The sequence below is a fragment of the Hydra viridissima genome, unplaced genomic scaffold (genome assembly GCF_058129835.1).
Source record: "Hydra viridissima isolate aposymbiotic clone 2 unplaced genomic scaffold, HvirCarnegie_v1 scaffold_10, whole genome shotgun sequence".
Lineage (NCBI taxonomy): Eukaryota > Metazoa > Cnidaria > Hydrozoa > Anthoathecata > Hydridae > Hydra > Hydra viridissima.
The window spans coordinates 10,239,620-10,244,510 of NW_028324309.1; the positions used below are offsets into that span (position 1 = coordinate 10,239,620).

At 27.8% G+C, this 4,891-nt stretch overlaps 1 long non-coding RNA gene across 2 annotated transcripts; it reads right to left on the bottom strand.

Annotated features, from left to right (window-relative positions):
- Positions 1 to 1,591, bottom strand: LOC149883087 (uncharacterized). Of its 2 annotated transcripts, XR_016444658.1 has the most exons (3): positions 1,029 to 1,591; positions 388 to 417; positions 1 to 290 (listed from the first exon to the last, which is right to left on the bottom strand). It is a non-coding gene; the product is annotated as an uncharacterized LOC149883087 (long non-coding RNA). The 2 variants fall into 2 exon arrangements; XR_016444657.1 differs by having other exon boundaries at positions 1 to 417.
- Positions 1,592 to 4,891: the final 3,300 nt, after the last annotated feature.

Genomic DNA, 4,891 nt, shown 5'->3' on the forward strand with positions numbered 1-4,891 from the left:
TTCTTCTTCTTCTTCTTCTTCTTCTTCTTCATATTTAGCTCTTTTTTAAGCTTCTTATAGAGTTTACTTGGACTTGATTCTTCGTCATTTCAAACAATTAGATTATATTCAAATCTGGTGATCGATTATAAAAAATCTGGTGATTTGATAATTCAATCCATGTAAGAATATCATAAATAACCATTATCTTTATTTGATTATTCTTAGCCATTTGATGATTGCTTTTTATTGCCTCGTTTGTGGATTGTGATTGGTAGATGTAAGAGTAATTTCATCCTTTTGCAAATTTTCTTTAAAAAAAAAAGATCTTTGTTAAAAATTGTTTGTGGCCACTGAATAAAATAAAACTTGTAAAATTTATGCCCCATTAAACTTTCAATATTATACCTACAATTTCAACTTGCAATATCTGCAAACCTGCAAGAAAAATTTTAATAAACTAAATGTTTTCATTTATCAAGCGGCGTAGGTTTTTAAAATGGAATTAGTGCTTTCTTTAAAAGACCAAAATTTTTCTCTTGAAAAGTTTAAATAGAAAGGAAAGAAACTCAACAGAAAAAACCAAAGCCCAATGTTTAAACTGAATATATCAAACTGAATATTTCACACGTGAAACTAAATGTTCGCAAAGCATAAGATTCAGAAGAAATAAAAAAAAACTTGAAACAGAAGCTTCAAAAAAACTCATTCAAGTTTTATCCAAAAAAATATACTCATTTTAGCTACATAAAAAAATATACTCACTAGTTCAAGTTTTATTAAAAAAAAAAACGCAACGTTAAGTAATAAAAAGTTAGAAATCAAAAAAGTTATTTCTACGTTTGTTATTTTTAGCTGCTATTTTTAGCTGTTATTTTTAGTTGTTATTTTTAGTTGTTATTTTTAGTTATTTTTACGTTTCGCCGTTAAATACTTGAATATAAGTAGTATAATAAGTTATATTCAAGTATTTTTCTCTGCGATGACTTTGGATTTTTGTTGCAACCTAAGCTGAAAAAAAAAAAAAAAGGAGGGGGGGGGGCTTCTACCTGTCTTTTCATGTCTTCAATTCAAGGGATTACGTAGCAGGGTTTATTGTCGGAAAATTGTAAAACAAAATTAGCTTCAAATTCAAAATTAAAGGAGGAATCTAGATGGTCCCATAGAAGTCCAAGAGGACTAAGATTTGGATTTTATGACAATATTCTTCGACAGGAATAATTTTTGAATAGATTTTGCTTTCACCATTCGCCAAAGGTTTTTACGGATTAAATAAAAACTCTCGTTTAAAATACCAAAGATCAAATTGATAAGTGCACTATGTAATCACGAACAATTTTATCTAATAATAGGCTCATTTTTAAGACCCTTTATAGCGACGGAATGTTTTGCGATTTTAAGTTGGCGCTTTTCAATAACGTAACAGAAGCGTTGCTCCAACTAACTGAACGCCATTTTGTTTACTATCATTAACTCAATACTATCTTTTCTTTTCCTAACACGATCATCAGTGAACTGTAGTTGTTTGATAGTCTAAACTTTTTAAATAATATTTCTTTTGAAGACCATTGTGAATTATTTTCGCCAACAATGATTGTAATATTAAAGTGTAGTTTCTAGAATGTTTGAAGAAATAAATTTTTTAAACTTTTATTAACATTTAACATTTTATATTTAATGGTTGCTATTGAAATATCTAACAATAATCTTGTAAAATGTTCTTTTTTAAAAAAATGGATGAATGTTAAAGGAATATATAAAAAAAGACTTTTTCATTAACTTTACTAATATATATATTTTAAAAACTACACACATAAATATTTTTTCTTCTATAGTTTAACACGTTAATAAATTATCTACAAAAATTTATATATACATAAATAAATATCTGCGTATATTCCAGTCGTATAAAGTCTGTTTCATTTTCGTTGCATAAGTTTAGTTGTTTAAAAAGCTGCCAACTTTTCATTACGTAACTTTTCATCACGCAATTCTTCTTTACATAACTCTTCATCTCGCAATTCTTCTTTACTTATTCTTTAAGTGATTATTTGAAATAGCCATAACGTTCATTTTGCCAATTTACTTAGTTTTTCAAGTCTCTTTCCAGAACAACCTAACATGCAGTTAAGTTTTGAATATAAGCACATGGCCTTTTGCTCGACATTTTCACACGATGCATCGCAGAGGTCGTAAGCACCACTACATTCACTTTCGCAAGTGAAAGCTGGTTTGGTAAATACACAGCCTAACAACAGTAAAAGTGAAATGCCAATAAGCAAGGTTCCTTTGATTTCCATTTTGACTTATTGATTATTTAATTTTTTAGCCACCGCACGAATCTATCTCTCTGAAGTTCTTCTGACTGATTATAGGAAAGTGGCCTTTTTATATCAGAGCTATAACCGGATTTATGTGTCATTAATGAATGAACACAAAGTATCAAGGTGAGCAATCGATAAGTTATCTTAAAAGAATCAAATTGACAACAACAAAAGAACGTCATTGAAGAATTGTCATTGTTATAGAAAATTCACCAGAAGGTCGGAATAACACTGTTTCATAACGGCATTGATAAAGATGACTCCAACGCACTTTTTTGAACTTTTTATAAAAGCTATGACAACAATAATATGCGGTTAGTTCAGTAACAAATAAAGATTGCTTCTCTTATTTGCTTTTTTATATAATCAACAGTTGATGTCAAATGTTTAAATTTTAAAGTCATCCTATGATCAGACGTTTTTTTATCAACAAAAGTTTTGGTCGTTTGATACCAGGGACACGGTTTTTGTAAACAACAAAAATCAGTTTTTAATACAAAAAATTTTAAATAATTTTCTTATTGATCTGTTGTTGTTTGCAGCTTTATAAAACCTTTACGAGAAAATTTTTTTTAACCTTCACCAAACAGAGGTTATTGCTGCTATTGACATTCCATAAACAGGGCATTATTATTTGGAAAATTCATTAGAAATACCGAAATGGATTACTTATAGAAATAAAAATTCAATTTGAAATGCAGATTGTCTATAAGATTTTATGGTGAACCGTAGTCTAGTATCTTACAATTAAATGCGCAAGAGAAAAATAGGAGATTATTGTAAAAAACGTCATCTCGAATACCAGCTTAAGCGCCCCTCTATGCATGTAAAATAGACTAGTCAGTAATTATGATATAAGAACTTAAATTTACAAAAATAGAAATTCTCAGTTATGTTACTGTTATTTGAGAAAGTGTTATTTGTTTGACTATGAGTAATTTTACATAGTAAATGTATATAAACATTAACTTGAGTCTTTTTCGTTGAAACGCTGCAGACTGTTTAACACAACAATTCCAACAAAGAGCTTTTCTAATTACCATGGAAACAAAATAAGCACGTTGCATTACCTTGTATTATTTAAATAATTATTGTTTTTTTACTAATTTTTTTTTTTTTTTGTAACCAAAAGGTGCTTTCAAAGAAAAAACTTTGAATTTTTGTAAACTTAAAAAGCAATTTATTTTTTTACGCGATTTTTGGTAAAAGGTTATTTTTTTAGCGGGATTTTCAGGGAAATTTACTTTGTTTTGGCAGTTTTCATCTTTTAGTAATTTAAAATGGATTCTCCAGATATCCGAATAATTTAGGAAACAATTAAGAAAACATTCATCAAAAAGAAATTTAAAAATTGATACTGTATTAGAAAGTTTTTAATGTTTCATTCTGTAACCAAATGTAGAAAACCTCGCAATTATTTCTTTCAAATAGTGTTTAACGCTGCTTTGCTACATAATTGCCAGTTTCCATTTTCTTTTGTATCGTATTCCGAGACTTTTACCATACCATATTGAATCATTAGATTGCGTATTGAATCACTAAATTACATATTGAATCACTAGCTTGCATATTGAATCACTAGATTGCATAACTTTTCAAATCTCTTAGTTTACAAAGTTTTTTATAAACAAGTGTTGAGATTGCATCATTTGGACATTCGTGACTTAAAAAGTCTTTCTATTCTCAAATTGACCTCGAATTTCTAAATATTGCTAACTTTTAAAGCTGTTTAGCTAAATTGCCTTTTTAGTATAAAGTTATTTTGTATATTTTATAAAAGTTGTTTAAGTACATAAGTTTTGTAAAAATTTCATAATTTTTTTCAAAAACTGTATTTCCTCCAATAACGCTTTTCTAAGAATCCCGTATTTGACTTTTTAAATTTAATCTTATACAATTGTGGGTCAAATAAACCCGAAAAGGTGTTAAAATTTTTATTTTTTCTCAAAATTCAGACTTTAAATGTTTTTCCCTTTTTTCTATGGAAACTTAATTTTGAACGAAGTTAATCTCATTTTGTTTTCACATATTTTTATTGTTTTTTTTTTTAATCATGTCTAATCTTAACGCTCGTGAGAAACATAAAAAGTGCTCGATCAAACTTCAGAGAACAAGTTATGTCGAGGAACATTCCGTAAACAAAACAGCGCGTAGATTTTGAATTCCTGCACCAAAAAAAAAAAAAAAAAGAATTGCTCTCTACACAGTTCTCATTGACCTTTCTAATCAGTTCTCCTCGACCCCTCTACACAGCTTTCACCGACCTCTCTACACAACTCTCCTCGACCTTAGAAAGAATTTGGTTTTTAGTTTTTTTTTTAAAAGTTAAATATTTCATCATATCATTGGCGTTTTTTAAAATCATTTATGAACTGTTTGCTAAATTCGTTTCACAATTTTTTTAAATTTAAAAAAAGTTGAGCGATTATTTTCATTGCGAAATAAAATTTTGTTATTAAATTATAAGTAATATTAGAATTTGTATGAATATAGTTATTGAACTAGTTTTACTGTATAATAAATGAAAATGAATACTTAACAACAAATATTTAAATTGAATTATTTAACGGCTTTATTAATTAAAAAAG